General features: G+C 52.7%; 1 protein-coding gene across 2 annotated transcripts in view; it reads left to right on the top strand.

Annotated features, from left to right (window-relative positions):
• Nucleotides 1-20,800, top strand: part of PRKAG2 (protein kinase AMP-activated non-catalytic subunit gamma 2) — a 234,990-nt gene that overhangs the window by 1,147 nt on the left and 213,043 nt on the right. The gene's annotated exons all lie outside the window — the stretch shown is intronic.

Raw genomic sequence — 20,800 nt, 5'->3', positions numbered from 1 at the left:
GGGGCCCACTTCTTTCTGCTGACAGTAAATATTACTGCACATATCTCTGGGCCTCTTGGGAGAGGTGCTCCAGAAACCCTTCACAGTCCCTGGAGGGTGGGGACAGCGGGCGGGCGGAGGTGGCTGTGTAGCTGCGCCCTCAAAATGGACCGTTTTCCTCCCCAGTTTCCCTCAGGGTGTCTCTGGGCCTGGGGCAGGGGTTCCTCTGCAGCCGTTCCCTTTCCCAGCCCTCCTCCCAGCAGATTTCAGGCTTTGGGAGGCCCCGGGATCCCTAACGTGTGCAGGGCTGCTGCGCACTTCAGACCCAGCCACGCGGGCAGCCCGGCCCGGACTTTGGCGACATCGATCGGTCCGCGGTTTGACTTTGTCCAGCTGGAGGGAAGGAGGGCGGGGTCGTGCCCCCCCTCCCCCCACCTGCGGTTTGCCTGCCCAGGTAGCCCGCGGCCACTTGTCCTCACTGCAGCCTTTCCTAGGCTCCCCGTGGGGGATTTATTGGTGGGACATGCGGCACAGCCCTTACCTTCACCCAAAGGAAACCTCCAACCAAGTAAATGTTTGTCCAGACACATGTGCGCAGAGATATGCGCGCGTCCGCGCGCGCGCCCCCCCCCCAAACACACATACTACACTCACTACAGTAGAGGGCTCCGTGGAGAATGTGATTTTGTTCTCTCTCGGAATGACCGGTCTTGGGCACAGGGTGGACATGCTCAGCGAGCTGCCTCGGACATCTCATTAATGTAATCCTCCCTGACAGCGAAGGGCGGGGCTGGGGTGGGGCCGCTGGCCACTCACTTTCACTGCGATCTGCACTTTCCTCCTCCCGTGTTTGTTGAACACAGTTCCTGCTTCCCCTGTACATGTGCGCATAACAATTGGGTGAGGAAGGGCAGACCCCAGGGGCGCCAACTCCAGGCATCTGATGGGTACTTGGGAGCAGCCTGATGGTGGGGCACCCCAGCCAGCCCTCCTTGCAGGGGGGAAGCTCCTGGAGCAGGTGACTGGACCCCTGTCTGTTGTGTGGCTGCCAGTGTGGTGACCCAAATATGCAGGAATAAGCGTTCCTTTGAATAAGCGTTCCATTTGACAATGAAATAATCCTGTTTACCTTGCTAAAGTGAGACACTTGAACCACATTTGTAAATGAAAAGTTAGTCATCAGTACTACAAACCTGAAAGCAGTGATCACTTGAGTCAGCCCTGTAACCACTCAGTGTTTCCCATTTGTCAGAGATCATTCTTCTTTGTCTACTTTACAGGGATGTTTAAGTAAAAGAATTCACAGGGAAGCGCTTACAAATTTCTAGGGTTAAAAAAAATGTATGGCTATTACATCTACATCAGAGCACCTAATTTGAGAGAGAAAGAGAGAAGAAACTGACGCTGGCCACTGCGCAGGCCATGTTATGTTGAGGCCGATGGGGACACCGATCCCAAATGCGGTGTGGAGTTTGTGTGTGGGGCGCGCTCGAGGGGTGGCTCTGGTGGCAGTGCAGGACAAAATCCAGACCCGGAAAAAGACGGAGCGGCCAGGCTGCGAATGTGGAAGAGCCACAATCCACTTGGGCTACTCTGACCACCCTTCCTGCTGTGATGACTTTGGCTGCTTTAGACAATCTCCTTGGGCACAATCCAGCCCTGATCCAAAGCACAGTTCACTCAGCTATTCCACAGCACGTGTGTATGATGACATCCAGGGGTGAATGAGGGGAGTCTGTCTCCAGCCTCACGGGGCTTGCATTTGCTAGTGGGACCAGGGGGGGGTCTCTCCTCATGGAACAGGTAGTAATTACCTGTTGATCATTATGCTGGGCGAGGCGAGAGGCACTATCTAGCTGGGAAAACACAGCATTCAGATAAATGTTAGCAGGTGACCCAAGGGCGTAAGATGACCAGTGCAACCAATACCTGCTTTCAGAAGGGAGAGCTGACCGACAGTATGCTGACTATGCAGAGATGTTAAATGGTAGGCAGGACAGAGACACGCGTGAGAAGTCAGGGGCTACTCCCCTGTGGAGTCAGGGGTTGGCTGACTGCTTCCAGGTACAGTGAAGAGCCCCTTGTTGTGGATGAAAGGGTTTGAGAATCAGGGTAATCAGAAATCAATTGAGGCCAGATTAAGGAGGACCTTGACGTGGGGTTGCCAGATTTAGCAAATAAAAACATACTCAATGCCCAGTGAAATGAGAGTTTTAGATAAACATCGAATAACTTTTAGTATATGGATGTCCCATGCGCCATTCAGGATAAACTTATACTAAGAAACTATCCGTTGTTACCTGCAATCCCAATTTACCTGGGCGTCCTGAATCGCCTGGCAGTCCTACCTGGAAGGCAGGTCCAGGGAGTGAGGACTTCCTCCCACGTGCACTGGGATGCTGCAGAGACACTGCTGATATCCTGCCCCGGAAGCCCACGGCCCACCGAGTGCACTGCAGCCTTGCTGGACAGCTCCGCGCCACACCGCAGCCTTTTCCTGTGTCTTTCTCGCTCCTGAAGGGATCCTCCCAGATGGTGCAGGCTGGGCTGGAAGCGCTGGAGTCGGGATTATGCCCTATGGGGCAACCCTCAGCCAAGGAGGGATGCAGGTGGACAGCTGTGCCGGACAGTTGTGCCGTGTGTTCCTCAGGACACATCAGAGGGTCCCCGCAGGGTCCGACCCAGATGCCCTCCGCGGTGGTCCATTCCTCAGTGTGCCTTTGCTGCCTCTGTCTGGCTTCCTTGCTTCACTTCCCCCTACTCCCTTGGATATACTGTTGAACCCAAGCCGTTGTCTCACCGCCTGTTTGGGGGAATCTAAACTAAGAAGCAATTAGAAGCGACGCAGACCACGTTTCCTGAGACTCAGCCCGGTAGCCATGTGCAAGGTGGTGTCGTGGGAAGAGGAGCCAGTGTCAGGGGGAAATGATGCAAATGCTCCGGAGAAAATCAGAGAGAAAGGTCCGTGGGCTGAACGACAGTGATGATAAGAGGGAGGTGTGAGACATTCGAAGGAATGCCCCTGGGTGAGTTGCAGTGTCTGATGAATGGCAGGGGAGAGGGGAACTGGGTTAACCTTATGGCTTCAAGGTATTGGGTGTAAGGAGCCAGTTCTTGTGCGAAATGATGAGTTCAGTCACAGCCGTGGTGGACTCGAGCTGAGAGCAGCACGTGGAAGGGAAAGCCCATCTGCTTCCTCATCTCCCAGCACCAGGTGATCACTGGGGCCCAGAGAATGCCGTTTTCAAGGACGTTTGGGATTCTGAGGAGTGGCTCCCCAAGGATGCTGTGGCTCTGACAGTGCTGTGGGCGGGCTCCAGTGGCACTCAGAGGGACAAGGCCTCCTGGGGCCTCCAGTGTCTAAGCAGCTTGTCTCTTCACTGAATTGGATCGAATCCCTTTTGGACACGATCGGCCTCAGTCTGTAACCCCGTGTCTGGTGCATAAACAGAACCGTGGTCTTGGGGGCTTGGGGGACATCCCTGCAAACCTCCAGCCCAGGCTCTGATGGTCTTTTACCACCTCGCCCGCCTCTAGGGCCTACCGGTAGTGGAGACCTAGAGTGAGTGATGCTGGAATTACTAACTAACGTAATTTATAAGTTGAATTCGATTGAAAGAAGAATGGCTCCTAGGCCTAACGGAGGATGTAGCCTTGGTTGACTTTAGCTTCTTCCTTAGGGGGCATGGAGCCACTTTCTGGGAAAACCCTCTAGGATTTTGTCAGGGGAAAAAGAAGGTGCGAGAGAGAAAGAAAGAGGAAAGACAGAGCTAATTCCTTTTGGGGTTGTGCTGGGCCTTTAAAAGCAGCACGGTGGGTGGGTGCAGTGTTTAGAGTCCTGGTGAGTTGGCACCTTGCTTTAGCTCCCTACTCTCAGCCTTCAGTGCTAGTGTAAAGCAGGAATAATAAAGAGGTGGTGGGAATGGCTTTAGCAACTAACTGAGAAGCCTGGCTGTGCGTGGCGCCTGCCAGGACTTTACCAGAGAAGCGATTGCTGGGAACAAGCCTGTTCTTTTTTGTTGGAGAAACAGTGGCATCCCCATTAACGCTGACATCCATATATAGCTCAGACATATTTTAATTGATGACTGTTGGCTGGCATGTCGTGGGTCTCTGGAACTGTTTACAAGCCAAAGACAGAGCAGGTGGCCAAGGGGGAAGGGAGGGCTTCAGAGAAAAGGACGCACACACGCAGGAGACTGTGGGGACACTGAGCGAGGGGCCCACTTCTTTCTGCTGACAGTAAATATTACTGCACATATCTCTGGGCCTCTTGGGAGAGGTGCTCCAGAAACCCTTCACAGTCCCTGGAGACAAACTAAAAATAGAGCCGAGAGCAGCTGGCTGGTCATAGAAGGTTGTGGAGACATGACTCGGCTTGGGCGGGCCTGGTGCAAGGGATGCCTTTCTGCCCGTGGTGTTTCCAGCGGGAAGCCTCGAGCGGCTTGACGCCCGGCACCCTAAATGTTGCTGATGGGCCCATGTCCAGTAGCCTCTCCCCAGCCAGATCCGCTAGCTCAGGGCCCTGAGGTGGATGGGAATGGGAACTGCCCTGCCCCCAGGGCTGGAGGACAGAGTGACCACACTGCTCACTGCCCATCACACCTGGGCTGAAGCCACTGGGAAGGGAAAGGGGGGTGCCATGTAGCACAGTAGGCGGTGAAGTTTTGACCTTGGCCTTGACCTTGGTCATTGTGTCCCACCTCGAGCAAGATTTGTGGGGTTAGGGTTTAGGGAAGTATTTTTCAAAGTGTGGCTCCTGAGTCCCGCTTAAGTAGAATCAACCAGTGTTTGTTTAAAATAAAATCCTGGGTCTCAGCTCAGACCTACTGCATTGGAGCCTCTGAGGAGTGGAACCCATGGCTCTGATAAGTTCTTCAGGTGATTCTTATGTCCATAGTTTAAAAACAATTGGTTTTCAACTTCCGCAGTGTTAACACTGATCCATTTCTTCTTCCTTCATGAGTCAGTCTTCCTCCCTCCCTCCCTTCCTTCCTCCCTTTCAGTCCATCCACCTGTGTATTTACCTGTCCATCCATCCATTCATTTTCTGTACGTCATCAGCTGTCAGTGAGAAGAGATACCTTTGGCCACTGACTGTTGGTAGGATATTTCTGACTTCCAGATAAAGACAAACCCCCAGCTCAGCCCTCAGCCAGGGTAGCCCAGTGTGGGGCCAGCCTGTTAGGCCGCGCTGGACTGTTTTTTGAGTCAGCCCCTCAGTGGCTTGGTGCATCTTGGCTGCCCTGAGCATAGGCTCTTGTAGGGCCCAGAGTATGATATCGGAACCTTCAGGAGTCAAGCTACTCAGCGAAGGAGCCCCCAGAACTGTCCTTTGGCTCCCGGGTTTGTAAAGGAGGCCTGGAAGCCCCTCCATGGCTCGCAGGGTATGCATATGGCTGACCGGGGAGTGGGCTCCCAGACCATGGGCATTGCATGCTGCTTGAATGCCAGCGAAGCACAGCCCAGCTCTGGGTCTGTGGATGGAATGGGCAGATAGAAAGGGGATCTAGGTGTCTCTGTCCTTGAAGACAGAACCCTGCAGAATGTGCATGGACCGCCATAGAGCAGCTCCGCACACTGCATAGCGGCCTGATGATAGACGCAGCTGCTGACATCCTGGATCATTCTTCCCCCGAAAGGACAGCTCTCGCGCGAGGAAACGGACAGAAGCAGCAGCAGCCCGGTGTACTTTGTGGGTTCAGTCTTGCATCTTTCCACACATCGCAGCCTGGTTGGTGTTTCCAATGCTTTACAGGCCTCTTCACCTGCCTGTTTTCTTTGAACTGCCTTCCTCCAGCAGAACCTAGGCACGCTGTGTTCTATTGCTCGTCTCCACGCAGGGCTGCACTTTGGACGGTGCTAAACACTAGCTTGACTAAAGAAAGAACTCGGAAGCATTGCTTTTCTTTGCCAGTACCTTCTCACCTGCTCAGACCTCGTTCACGTCACTTCTAAATCCATGTGGATCCTCTTAAACCCACTCAGACATGATGCTCTTGCTTGACGGCCTGTTTTCTTTTACTTCCCTGTTTTCCCATTTTTATTTGTTTGGCTCCCTGCCAGTGACGTTCTGTTCCTGGGCACCATTTCGCTTTTAGGGGGGCTGTTCCACTCACTGAGCAGGCTGCAGGCACTCCAAAGAGCTGAGTTAGAATCTGGCCTCCTTTTCCCCCGTTCCCCTCCATCCATGTGCCCACCCCCTTTTGACCCAGAATGGCGAGTATGAACACTCATGAAATGCCAGTGTCCCCCACTTTTTGCAAGATGGTGGGGCAACCCGTCTTGATACCCCCTTGACACTGAATCAAATGTCAGAATGTTGCCAACATCTTCTAAAATGCGGAATAGAGGCCGATGAAGTAAGCAGCCAAGTTGAAACGATCTTTAATTTGCTTGGTTAGTGGACCATGACGTTGCTGTAAGATGGGCAGGGGAGCCCCCTGGGAGTTAGGCTGTGTCCCTGAAGCTTAACCACAGGGAATTCTTAGAGAGACCCTGCTGCACAGTGTGCACAGCTAGACCAGGGGAACTGGCTGACTATTATTAACCAGCCGTGCTTCCCCTGCAGTGGAGGAAGGTGTCTTATACAAGGCCGATTTAGCCCCGCGTTGGAATGGTTAACCAAATCTCGCTCATCTCTTCCTCTGCGTACTTCGAAAATAATTTGATCTCCATCCTTTCCTTCCTGTTGACAGGAAGCCCTTCTCTGCCAGCTCATGGCTTGTCACAGACCAATCAGATACCATCCAGGCTTTGGGGCTTCTGCCAGGGCCTCTGCGTTTTGATATACTCTGACCTGGCACAAAGTTGCTGATGAATGTACAACAGACACCAATTTGCTCTTGGAAACCCCAGGAGTCCAGCCTTTTTTCCACGAGGCAGAGGCCAGGGCCCCGCAGTGGGGAGCCCTTGCAGCTCTGCCAGCCTGTGGGAAGCACAGTGGGGACTCACTGTTCATGCACAGCCTGGCGTGTGACCTCCATTTGTGCTGGGGAGTGGCGGGGGGGGCAGGACGGAGGATGCAACAGGGCCAGGGGAGAATTTTAGAAAGTGGGGCACCAGCTTCTCAGTTTGTAAAGAAACGGAGAGCCCAGATTGCTGGGGACCGTGTTTACGCTCAGGCAGGGTTAGAACTGAGATTAGGAAACCACTCGGCTCCTTTACGCCTGTTTCCCAGGCACTGTGCTAGGTTCGAGGATGCAGCGAGGAACAGGGTTATGGCTTGAATTGTGTCCCCAAGGAGAAAATGTTGAAGTCCTAACCTGTGGGACCTGTGCCTGTGGCCTTACTTGGAAACTGGGTCTTTGCAGATGGGTTCGCCCGGTTAACACATTGTGGACCGCTGACACCGATTTGCATCTGCATATTTAAATGTCCGGTCCTCAGTGTGTTAAAATGGGGTTAGGCAGGGCCCATAACCCAAACTGGTGTCCTTCTAAGAAGAGGGAAATTTGGACATAGGGACACAGAGGGAAGACCATGTGACATGGAGGCAGAGATAGGAGGCCTGGGGCCACCAGAAGCTGGAGGAGGCACGGAGGGCCCTCCCCTGGAGGTTTCAGAGGGAGCACGTTCCTCCTGACACCTGGATTTGGGGCTCCTGGACTCCAGAACTGGGAGGGAACACATTTCCATTGTTTTAAGCCCCCCTGACCCCGGTGCTGTGTTATGGCAGCCCCAGGGACCTAATACAACAGGGTCCCTGCCTTTAAGGCACAGCTTGGGCAGCAGCCAAAAACCTACCGGCTGCATTCTATTCTATGCTGGCATGCTTTCCACCGCCCACAGCTCGTGCCTGCCTTTCCCCCACGATCCAGGTCTTTCCATCCATCCCTCTCCACCCCCACCCCTGCATTGCTCCTTCCTGCTGGAAATCCTAGTGTGGTGGGGCTGGGGTGGAGGGCTGAGAAAACCGAGTGTGTGGTGGCTGGTGTGGCAGCTCCAGGCCCCAGGCCCGCTCTGCTTGTCCGGAGCACCTCCTCTGGGCCCCGCTCATGACCCAGGGGTGGAGAGGTGGGGGGAGGGAGTGGGCAGCTCAGCTCAGCCCCTGCTTAGCTTCCCGAAGTCTGTCAGGCAGCCGTTTGTCCGTTAGGATAACGTGGAAACCGTCCACCTCCTTCCAGCCTGCCTCACAGCACCGGCCATGCAAACGTCCACTGCGGGGTGGGCTTGAAGCCGGCGTGACGCCAGCTTCCATCGTTCTTGTCGACAGCGTGTTATTGCATAAGAAGCACCCCAGAGAGCTTTCTTCTTCCAAAAAATTCAGACGCTGCTCGATGGGTGTTTCGTGCATAGTGACGCTGACTGACCAATATTATTGATGATCAGATGCCATCTGGGATGGCATGGTTGTCATCAGAGTCAGCTAATATTGATGGAGCACTTGCTATGTGCCAGGTGTCTACTTTTGTATAAGCCATCTCTCTTTGTCTCTAAAATAACTCTGTGAGATAGTATTGCTGTCGTGATGAGTGTGGTTATCCTCCTCACAGAGAAAGAAGTGGAAGCCATGTACGACCCAACCTGCCCAGAAAATGCTCTGTTGTGTTTTGAAGCTTTTAATTGGGTTTTTGGTGGCTCTGTTCGGCCCTGCCCCAAATCCAGGCTTTTGATACCCTGGGGCTGGTCCAGGCAGCCTGGGGGTGGGAGGCAGGACTGCTGGGTGGGCAGACACCACCCACATGATGGGCACACAGAAGACCAAATACTGGGCCTGGCAAGCTGCCGTCCAGCAGACTGCCCTTGGGGATAACCAGGTATCCAGACTCTTTACGTGGTTTCTTTTTAGATGAAGGTCATTGAAGGCTATTCTTTACCCTTCTTGTCTCAAAAATAAATAATCTGCCTTCTGTAATTTCATAGGTCTTATTCTCTAGTTCTTTCTCATTTTTTTTTTAAATCGCTAAATGTTAGAATAAACACTAAATCAGGAGTCGGGAAATCCTGTGTTGGTTCTTCTGTCAGTAACTGCAGGACTGATTCTCACTGAGCTGTTGAACATTTACCAAAAGCCTATTGTGTGCCAGGCACCATGCAGGGCTCAGAGGGTATGCCTGTGACCAAGACGGGCATGGCGCTGGCCCTCACAAGGCTTAACATCTACGGAGGGCCCCTGGGCACATGACTCCGTTATTTATCAGTTCGCTTTGGCTGCTGTTGAAGCACCCCAACCGTGGTGACTTAAAAAACAAACACTTATTTCTGAAATACATATATTATAGAGGATAACTAAGACATGATAATTAATATCATACACAATCAATATGTTAATTACATTACTACGGAATTGTATATTAATATATAATATACTAACATATAACATTACTATATTACTCAAATATAATATGTGATAATATATTAAGATCTCAATAGGTTAATAAAGAATGTTATTTAATAATATGCTATATAATAATTATTTAATTATAATATGTAATTATATAAGTATATAATTATATTAACTATGTAAGTGACATATGGTAACATATCTTATGTGATACATTTTATACACATGTGTGTATATATATATATATACATATACACACACACACACATATATATATGGTTTGCAACCTGAGGTCCCCATTTGGCTCCAGGACCATGACTACAGAAAGTGATTTCCTAAGGACAGGTGGGCTTCGTAGGGCTGTGAGTGAGGGCTAGTGGAGACGTGTGCAAAGGAGCAGTGGGCCCTGGTCCTCCCAAGCTGGGCATTTCGTAGTGTCACCCAACCTCCCCTTTCATCACCGAAGATGAGTGAGTATATCAGAGGAGCTGTTTTGCCCCTGGGGAGAGGCCAGTGCCAGGAGCACAGAGGGGTTACTTTTCTCTTCCCCACTCTTCTTTGCTTGTTAAAGTGTATTTTGAGATTTCTGAAATGACCTTGGGGCACAGGTAATAGAATATTCTCGGCTCAAAGGCAGGGAGATGCTGGGCAGCGGTACGAAACTGATCTAAGGGAGGGACTCAGCCAGGTGGCTTCCCCGCCAGGTGCAGAAGTGGCCCCGTTGTGCATGTGGTGGCCCCTGGGAGCCAGAGAGGGTGGAGGCAGCCTCGAGAGGTTACGTGACTTGCCTAAGGTCACATGATTGACCAGTGACAAAGCAGGGAGGAAGACTCGGGTTTGCTTCTGGGGGAATGTTGGGAAGAGGGGAGGCCCTTTCTAGCAGCACGCATCAGTGGCTGCAGGTAAGGGAAGGCTTCTGGGGAGCCACAGCCCCATCAGCCCGGCCTGCCGTGGCTCTCTGATATCTGTTCCTCGGGTCAGGTCAGAAAACGATTCCAAAGCAGTTCTGTTTCTCGCTGACTCAAAAGCAAGAGCTGTGGGCAGCGGTGAGCGAGCATCAAGGAGTCCTTTTGGTGCAGACCCAGGCTCCAGGCTCTAGCACTGTCTGTCTGTTCCCCATCCATCTTCCTCCTTGTCTAGATGTGGCAACATCAGGCTCCAAGCAGACAGGCCTAGAATTTATAATAAAACACGACTTAAGTCAAATGCACATATTTAGTTATATTCCTTGTGTAATGATGATCAAATGACCTTTGCGACCTTCATCTAAAAAGTGATTCTTAGCCAATAATTCTGTGCCTGAAGTTTTGGTTTCAATGGCCGGGGGGTGGGAATGGGGGGAGGGTGGAGGTTAGGAAAGAAAGCCGGATTGACTGGACGGAGACGTTGGCCTCAGCTGACCCCCTGGAACATTCTGGAACTGGGATGGCCCTTCAGAGTTATCCCAGATTGAGGCAAGGAAACCAGACTTTTTTCTCCTTAGATTGTACGCTGCTTTGAGGATGGGGTGCATCTACACCTTCTTGTGTCCCAGCCCCGGGGAAACCACCCCCCACGTGGCTAACCCTAACTCAGGTTGATGACCATGATGACAAAAGCAGAAGCCAGACAACACAGTGGGAAAGAGAAGAACGTGGAGTCTTTGAGAATCCAAGTGCTTCGTGAACTCTGTGAACTCCCACTGAAAAAATCTGAGTGAATCGATTATTTGCAAATCTTACGGGAGCCAAACACGTATAGCAAGGAGAAGACTTGCAGACAAGCCACTGGGTCAATCAGAGGGCAGTTTTTAGAATCACGATTGTTGTTTTTCTCCTTCATCTCTTACCTAGGAAAGTCATTTGGGCTTTTCACTCAGGCTAATTGACGAGTAAGTGCATCATAAATATGGCAGGAGCTATTTTAGAGGGCATGATAATCTTAGGAAACCAGTCTGGTACTTAGACTGGCATAAAGTACAGAGCACAAGGCGGCTAGTTGGCCCAAGGCCAGATGCCAGCCCCTTGGCCTCACCACCTTCGAACCAGAGGGGGCGGGAAACATCCATACACCCAGGGGACAGGCATGGTCCTCGCTGTCATTTGTACTAGATTCTTGAGAATAGAATCCTTTGAAGTCTTTTTTTGGACCTCTAGCTGCTGATGGACCCACTTTGGGCACAGCTGATCGGCGGCAGGCGGACCCCCAGCACCAAGCTCTGTGGGCCTCAGTGGTCTGCAGCCGGCAAGAGAAGGGTACTGAATGTCACCCAGCCCAAAGAAATGACTTTTCCCTCTTCTGAGCCCTTGCATCGTCTTATGTATGATGCTCTACTACCCCTGCCCTCTCGGCCCAGGCCAGGCCCCGACACCTTCACACCCCCACTTCTAACCACTCTTCATCCCCAGCAAACGTTATTTTACCGCAATGATCAGTCCTCGGCTAACTCAGAATCCGTGGGTCTTAGGGTGTTTTTCTAATGTTGCTTTCCAAAAATTGTCCTGGTTAGTGTCTTTGGACCCCTACAAGAGTACCACTTTGCCTATAAAGCTGAAAGAAATAGACTGATACTCAAGACTCTTGGCTGCAAACCAGCAGTTTCTCTTGTCACCCATTTTCCTGTTCCTTCTGCCTCCCTGCCTTGTATGTCTTCTCATCCTTTGTTTTGTCTCTTTATAGCTAGATTTCACCAAGCTTGAAAAACCTGCCTTCTGACCCAGTTCTCTTCCCTGTGGTTGCCACACCAGCCAAGAGGCACTGGCAGGGCGAGTTCCTATGGGGAGGGCACACTGCCCCCGGTGCTCGCGGCAGTCTGCTTGTTTTCTCGGACCATGAGGTCACCTTTGAATTAAATCGTGAAATATACATTTACTGGGCACTGTGTCGGGTACTTGTCAACACGACAGCCTCTTTTACAGCATGTTTGGTCACTTTAACTCTTCATCCACTCGGCCTGCTTCATGTTATTGCCCCCATTTTTACAGTTGGGGAAACTGAGGCTCAGGTAGACTGAAAGGACTTGCTCGAGGGACACAGCTGGGGAGGGGCACGGCCAGCGTTTGAAACAGGCGTGGTTGTCTCCAAATTTCATGCTGTTTCCCCTGCAGGATTTCTTCTCATCCCCCACATTCGAGTCCTAATGGGGTGATGTGGGAGGTACACATGGCTGCCCAGCTGTGAACATTGCAGGATGGATGTGGCCTGTCGCCCGTGTGTGCTCCCAAGAGCCTTCCTCAGATTACGGCCCAGTAAAGATCATGACGACGAGCTGGGGCTTTGGGGACCTGGGTTTCCCGCCTGCTGATTCTCTAAACTAGTTGAGCTCCTAGGCATCAGTGAACCTAAGTTGCTTCATTTGTAAACCAGCAATGAGAATACCTACCTGAGGGCTGGTGTGAGAATTAAGTGGCATCACATAAAGCGCCTGGCATGTAGCAAACTCGAATGAGTTATAATTATGAAAAGGTGTCATCTTCTTCATTTGTTGGCTACCACGTTGGAGGAGTCCCAAGAGCAAGATGTGTGGCCGTGTGTGCAAGGGCGTGGGACTCGCAGCTCTGGCGCGGCCTTGTGCCAGACCCGCCCTGTTGGTTTTTCCGTGGCGGCTGTTTCTCCTGTCTGTCATGTGCTTTATCTTACTGCATTGCAGCATCCTTCTGGTGATGAAGAACAGGGTGTACATAAGTGTGGCTGGGAGTCGATATGTTCCGTTTCAGCAAACAAGCCTCCTTGGTCCGTATGTCGGCTGGAGGGGTGGAGCTGGGCCCTGTTCCCGGTCCTTTTCATTTCTGCCCTCATTTTTTCTTTCTTGTCTGCTGTCCCCCTTCCCTGATGGCTCATCCCACACGCACCTGACCCTCCTGCTGTCTCTTTAGCATGCACAGCCCACTGCCCACAGTGCGCTATGTGGGCGGTGGGTGTGGACAGTGGTGTGTAGATGGTGGGGTAAGGACAGTGGGGTGTAGACGGTGAGGTGTGGGCAGCGGACTGTGGATGTGGGGTGTGGATGGTGGGGTGTGGCAGTGGGTTGTGTGGATAGTGGGGTGGCTGGGACCCTGGCGCCCTGCCTTAGCCTGGGAGGAGCAAGGTCCTGCAGCCGTCAAGAGCCGGGCAGAGAGACTGTCCCTACTGGGACTCTGTCCTTCCTTGCAGCGTGCCCCTGCATGTCCCCTGGCTCTGTGGGCTCCTGTGCTCTTGTCTCTTCCTCAAGGCAGTGGTTTGGGAGTTATAGGAGGTGGCCCAGAGGACAGGGACCCTGAGTTTTGGCAGTGCTCATGCACCGAGTGCAGGGGAATGTGGCCTGCGCCCTGGGAGCCAGGAGCGCTGAGTCTAGTCCCAGCTCGGTTGTACGAGCTGAGGTGGGGGTCACTTAGCCCCTGTGGGCCTCATTCTAGAAGGTCTTTCAGGCCCCGTGAAGCCCTTGGGCTGAAGCATCATACAGTGGTTCTTTGTGCCCTGACTGTGGCCTGGTTCCTCCTGCCTGACCCTTCAGGGCTGGGGCTGCACAGTTATCTCATGGTCCTTCCTCCTAGGGGACCCGAATCTGTCCCCAGGTGTCCGTGATGTGCCAGGGGACATGCATGGGTGTTCAGGGAGGGCTGCGTTCTGGGGCCCTGGTGGAGTTTGATGAGCACGCCACCCGCAATCACCTCTCCTCCCCAGAGCACATGGTTCCTGAGCACTGGGGGGTTATGTGTATGTGCATACTATGTGTGCGTGTGTGTGCACACATGTGTGTGTGTACACAGAGAGAGACATACGGATGTAGACATATATAGAGAGAGCCTAGGACATAATGCACTGGGTTCAATTTTCTGGAACTTGCAATTTGAATCGAGCTCCTTGAAGGTTCATTTTTAATATGATTTTTAGAGAAGTAAGTAATGGTGGCTGGGGGCAACAGGAGGGCTCTTTCTTGTCACCCAAGTCGGGCACAACATGGTGATGTCACAGAATGAGAAATGAACTGGGGTAAAAACACGCAGATTTTGGCTTTGGATTTGCGGCTAATTACCCAAGTGTCCTCGGGCAGGTCACCAGGCCTGGCCTCGAGGCCCCAGTGTCTGCATTGGTGACATGAAGGGAGGCCTGGATTGAGTCGTGATTTTGGGGGCAGGAAGCATCACAGTTTAGTGGGAAGAGCCTGAACTGCGGGGAGAAGGACTTGGTTTGAGTCAGACTCCTCCCTTCTCCTCTGTGTCCTGTTTCCTCAGCAGTGAAAAGCAGTTGATGATATTAGGTTAAACCATATGAAACGGCCAATATTTCCCCACTTTCTTATCCTAAAAAATGATCATTTTATGGAGTGTAACCTAACTAATATCCGAACCTATCCACCATAGAAAATCGTTGAAATTATCATACAAAGAAAATGTTCCTAAGAACCATTTTTAAACAGCTAAGTTTCAAAAATGCAAATTATTTTCTTGTCAGCCCTGTGATTTTGATGAGCTGTTCCCCTCTTGCTGAAACCGAGTGTTTCTCTTCCCTTTTCTGGGCCCCTGCTGCCTCCCTCCAGCTGAAGCCCTTTTCTTCCTTTTTGTCAAGATGCAGAACCTGGGGAACAGTGCACGGCACACATCGCGAGCCCTTGTCGGCCTTGTCACAATCGTCACCTACTTTTGAAAAATTGAAGAGAAAGAGTTGTTACATGCTGATGTAACATCTGCGAGGGGTGCACAAAAAGTGACCTGGGACTGAGTCCAGAGACGCTTGGTTTACACAAGGAGCTCTTGGGGGCATCTGCCCCTGCCCCCCCCCCAGGGTGAAATTAAATTTACTTCAGAGCTGGAACAGATGACCCAGTAGCCCCTGCCTTCCTGGGGAGCCTGCCCAGAGCAGCTAGGCCCGTGTGGAGAACGCAGGTCTCTCTTCTCAGCTGATTGATGCTGAGTGGGGCCACGGGAGGTTCTGAGAAGGAAAAGAGAACGAGCCCGGCCCTGGCTTTTTCGGAAGGGGGTTCAAGGTCTGAGCCATTTCTCTCTGATTGGGGCATTTGCTGCATGCAATACTCACCCCACCTGCTCCCCAGGATTTCTGTGGGGGTGGGGTCACTGCTAAGGTGCCGGCATTACCATGGGAGCCTCCGGGCTCTAGGGTTGGAATCAGCACCTGTGGGCACAGCGCTTTATCCCACAAGCTGGCTTCAGTAGCCTCACAACCCTAATGCATCCCATGACTAGTGATGGGGTGTTTCCCGTGTGCCCTTGGCAGGCGCAGGGCTGGGCACGGGCAGTGCGGCAGGGAAGGACTCTCCTATTCTCCTGGGCTTGCATTATTGAGAGCCAACCCCACCTCACCCCTAGGGGCTCCAGTCTTCACCAGTGTCTTTTACAAGCTTCAGCTCAGCCCGACCGGCCCCTCAGAGGCTGTAGGCTTCGCGCAGGTGCTTGCGTTCCAAAGCGCCCGTCTGCTCAGCACTGAGCAATGCTGATTGACAGTTTGCTTTGAGGCAGGCACTCTTTCAGACACAGGGGAGAGGGGAGGTGCAGGAGACAGACGTGTCCTGGCCTCCCTCATGGGGCTCACGGGAAGGCTCCTTTGAGCTGCCTCACTGGCTGTGTCTGCCACCGCCTGCCCTCCAGCTGAGAGGAGCAGAGGTGAGCCCCTCACCTGGGCAGAGGCAGGGCACAGCCGCAGCTTCCTTTCAGGTGTAGGCCCCTGGGGATGCAAAGGGGTCCAAGGAGTGAGTGAGTCTCCGAAGTAACGGGCTCAAAGGTGCACTCAGTTTACAGAGGATAATAATACAGAGCAAGACATTTGTCCGTGAGGTGTGAAGGAGGGTCTGTGAAAAGGAAGCCCCCCCCCAAGCAACCCTTTCATCCAGAAGCGTTCCCTCTGGTCCTCCCGGCACTGGCGACCTCCCAGGGCCACGGCCCTAGGAATGTACCACAGAGTGTCAAGGGTGAATGGTTAATGGTTGGACAGTGATAATGACACCAAAAGCCTGGAATTTCTGCTGAAGAGGGGAATACGGACATTTCCATTTGTAGCAGGCTCTGGAGAGAAACAGAACAACATCAGAAAAAACAGCTTGCCCACAGCTGAGCTGCTGTGATGCCCGTCTCCAAGCTCATGACCGAGGCGGTGGGAGCAGCTGCTGTTGGCAGAGGCCACGGCAGTGAAAGGGTTCCAGAAAAGGGGAAACTGCCTGTCAAAAGCAGAAGCGACTTGTTGGCCAGAGGCCCCAGACTCTCGAACGGGGAGAACTTGTTTTTAGCAAAATGCCCACGGGCGTTATGACAGCAGGAAAACTCACTCCAGCTCCGGAAAGTTGTGGGTTTGGCCTTTCGCTGGGAGAGGCACCAATTGTCATAACGAAGCCGAACGCCGGCATCTGCGAAGTTTCTCTGCTTCGTGTGCGTTTTTCGATCGTTCCGTACGAGGCCATTAAAAATCTGTCAAACGACAGCTGTCTTAGGAGGAAGGGTGTAAGTCGCCAGCCTGTTTCTCAGAGAAGAAACAGCATTTAACAGCATGCCGGGCTGTCATTGCTGGAGGGTCGTGGAGTTGATCTGGTGCCCCTCTCACTTCTCGGGATGTTAGCAGGTGGAGGTCATGGCCTTGGAGGCTGAGAAATTGGCCTGACGTCACGTTGTGGCGGCTCAGCGAGGACTTCTGTTCCATTGCTGTCCAACTCAGCGTCCAGTCAGACTGTCAGCAGCTGTGAGGGAGGGATCAGACCTCGTGCGTCTTCCCTTTTCTCCTGGGCACCAACATAGACACTGAGCGAAACTCACGGACTCAGATTGATCATCCCTCTGTACCCTGCTGGCAGACGACTAGGAGAGGTGGATGGTGCCGGGGCGGAGCGGGCGTTTTCCCTGGTCCAGTATGACTGTGTGCTTCTAAGGAGAGGAGAGATGCAGACACACAGAGAGTTCTGAGAAGGCTGTGAGGATGGGGGCGGAGATGGAAAGGATGCAGCCACCAGGCAAGGGTGACCTGCACCCCCAGAAGCTGGAAAAGACGAGGGAGGATCCTCCCTTGCAGGTTTCAGAGGGAGCTCTGTTGCTGCCTTGATTTGGGACTTTTATTCTCCAGAACTGGGAGAGAAGAGATTTCTGTTGTTTGAAGGCCCAGGTTGTGGTACTCTGTGACGGCCGTCCAGGAAGCAAATACAACAGGTTTTTTTGTTTGTTTGTTTCTTTGTTTGTTTTTCACCCTTCCTCCTTTGCTGTCCTGTCCCTCAAGACGGAGACAAATAGAGACAGGGCGAAACTACCTCCCTGAGGCACGGAGAGGCGTAAATGGTGCGCTTCCCCACCAATCTTCTGACATCTGAGATTCCCCGGGACTCTCGCAGATGGGAGGGGCCGAGCTCAAGGAAATGGGTGTTTGCCAGCACTGCCTGAGCGCCCAGTGTGGGAGAGAACTCCCGCCAGCCAGAAACTTTCTCCAAAGATGCTTCATCAGGAAATCCTTTTCCTGAGCAGCTTGCGTCTCAGGGCCTGAGAGCGTGCCAGGGCGGCAGGGGTGGGGAGTGTGAGGCTGTGGGGGTGCTCATGTTTCCCCCCCTCCCTCAACACAGTCATAACTCTCGTTTCCACCATGGCTCACAAACAACTTCCTAAACAGTAATTAATTTTTATTCAGAGCTCCCTGTAGATGCCACTGGGAAGAGGCCCCGTGGGAGCGGGAGGCCTGGGTCGGGACCTGCCCGGGCCAGCTCTGTGCTCGGCCAGCCCCACACCCTTCCTTCCTCACCTGCCACAGGATGTGAAGACCCTGTGCTGTTCCGGCGAGATGACCTGTGCAAACTGAGTCAGAACTTACTCTTCCCAGTTACTTATCATCCGTAGTGTTGAGTTCTCGTTTCAAGATAGATCAGAAAATGGAAGGTGTGTTTGTCACGGCTTCCTCTGGTCCGTCAGTGCATGAAAGCTGCATTCCTCAGCCTCCTCGTGGCAGTTTGGCTCTGCAGCCCAGGATGGGGTGTAGGATGAACCCCACTCGGTGTGGTCTAAAGGCCTGTGGGCTGCAGGCAGGCAGACGGCTGCTGGTGACGGGTTAACAACTGGCTCTAGATAGAAATGCATCCGTGGTGGGTGGTGCCTGCTGTGGTGTAAATACGCGTCCCAGGGCCAATGTCACCTGATGTCACTCGGTGGTGCTGGGAAGAGATGCTCACAGTCCACTTCGGGAGGCCGTGTGAGTCCCTTCCAGGGGCCAGCATCAGAGGGGTGCACCTCCTTTACCCTTGGCCTGGAGCCCCAGAGGGAGGAAGCATCGTGTCTGGAAGAATGAAGCATTTAAAAAGACTCCCTGTGCCCAGGCCGGGGGACAGGCACTTGGCCATTAGCGCATTGTCCAGTTTAGCTCACTGTCCTGTGGAAGAAAAATGGACCTGCATCTTCAGAGAATGAGTGAGGCCCCAGGACAGGGATGGAGGTGGCAAGGAGCAGTCCCTAGACTGAGAGTCTGGGGGGAAGCGCTGAGCGGCCACTATCCCATGAGGATGTGGCTTGAAAAAAGGAACAGAGCTGGTAATGGGAGGGAAAGGCACCTAAAGATGGACTTGCCTAATTCACATCGTCACCCCTGCAGGCGTCCTTGCCTCTGCCAGTTAACGACACCTAACCCTTGGCCAGAGGGAAGTTAGCGGCAGCTCAGGGCCTCCCTTTGGAGGCTTTGCCAAGGAGGGATATTTCTGCCAGTTCCAGCTTGGTCACATTGTCAAGCTGGTGTCTGGTGTGTGTGTGGGCTGCTGCTGTGTGCCCAGCGTGACACTAGTTGTCCAGGGGCCCCAGCTCAGGGCCATTATATTCTTGCAAGGTCCCGGTGGTTTCAGTGGGAGATTTCATAACCATTTCAAGCTGCTTTCTTCCCTCACAGGCGTCCCCCTGCAGGCAGGGCTGTGCACGCGGCAGCCCTCCCTTTCACCACCACGCCCACTTGGTGATTTTGCTGAGAACAATTTAGAAAGCAGGTGGGGACGCATAGCTGTATCATTAAAACACAAATCCCCTTGCAAAACAGCTGGACCCCATTCCCAACTGTGGGCCCCTCATCCATGACCCGCTTCACAGGACAGTCGTGGGAACATCCTGGGACCAAATAGTGGAAAAGTGTGAATGTCTAAAATGTGGTAGAACGTGCTGGTTATTGAATCCTGAGGTGACTGTAAGAGTAGGATTCATGAGGGTTGTAAAAGTAGGATGCACACACGTATGGACATACACACGTACATACATATACATACATGCATGTGTGTATCCATACGTGGGCTGACATGTCGTCTCCCTCTAGTGTCCTAAGTTTCTTGGCCCCCAAGGAAAGAGAAGCAGCACTGTGGGACAGATCGGGCAGCCCCAAATTGCATCATTCACACCTCCACAATTTTAATCCGAAGTACTCCTTTTTAACCTAAATCTATTCTTTTTTTGTTTGTTTGGTTTTTTGTTTGGGCCGGGCATCGAACCACTGTTGCTCAGAGCTCACACTCTTGAGCGAGCTCTTAACCAACTGAGCCACTCGGCCAGCCCTAAATCTATTCTTAAAAGAAACATCCTAAGACTAGCAGAAATGGAAAACGAAGGTGGCTTGCCATCAACTGTAAAAACAAATACATAACACTGGGTGAATTGTGTCCACCAGGGAGCCCCCTGACATCACCTGTGACCTCAGGGGGTGGGCTTCTCTCCTGAGACCCCTGCTGGCCCTCTGATGGGATGATAGCTGCCTTCTTAGCTCTGGTGGCCACATAGACAGCTCCTGGGAGAATCCGGCCCCAGAAAGAGGGAAGAAGGGCCCTGAGCAGCAGACCCCCAAGGAGCAGGGGAGCTTAGGGGTCCTGCCATTGGAGTTTTGGAAGCACTCTGACTTCTTAGGTGGGTCCTTTCCCCACCACAGAGTCTTCACAAATTCCTGCCCCGCTGCCTCCCCACCTGTGATGTCTGGTAACTTGGCCGCCTCCTTTCTCTAAGGAAGGGCGGGGAGGCGGGCAGAAGTCTAAACAGGTCCCTTGCTACCTTAGCTTTTTTATTTCAGTCTCTCTCCCCAGTAAACCTTGGTAACTGAACTTTCCAGGGTCTCGCAGACAGTCTGCCTTGACTGTCTTTTCAGAGGTGCAGCTGCTGTGGGTCCAGCTGGGCCCATCAACCTTGTCCTCCCTCACGAGTAAGGGCAGGGGTTCTCAAACTTGAGCATCACCAGGAAGGCAGGACCCCACCCCTGAGTTCTGGTCCATCTGGTCTCGGTGGGTCTGAGAACCTGCTTTTCTAACAAGCTCCCGGGTTGATGTTGATACTGCTGGTCCAAGAGCCACATCTGAGAACCACGATCCGGATTAGGAGATTAAGAGGCATTGGAGTTCTCCTGCAGCTCCTGGTTCTGATCGGTTCACTGGCCCGGAACCCACTTTCTCCATAGTAGTAATTTATTCACCTGAGAAGGAAAGGATTGAGTGCTTGGTAATGGCAGATACCAAATGAAAAAAGAACAGAAGGTGGGCCGGCCGAGTGGCTCAGCTGGTTAAGAGCTCGCTTGGGAGCACCAGCTCTGAGCAGCAAAGCAGGGCCGCGGTTCAGATCCCATATTGAGGGCCAGTGACGCTGC

This window comes from Hipposideros armiger, unplaced genomic scaffold, assembly GCF_001890085.2.
Source record: "Hipposideros armiger isolate ML-2016 unplaced genomic scaffold, ASM189008v1 scaffold_239, whole genome shotgun sequence".
NCBI lineage: Eukaryota > Metazoa > Chordata > Mammalia > Chiroptera > Hipposideridae > Hipposideros > Hipposideros armiger.
This window is presented reverse-complemented; position numbering and strand designations above follow the sequence as displayed.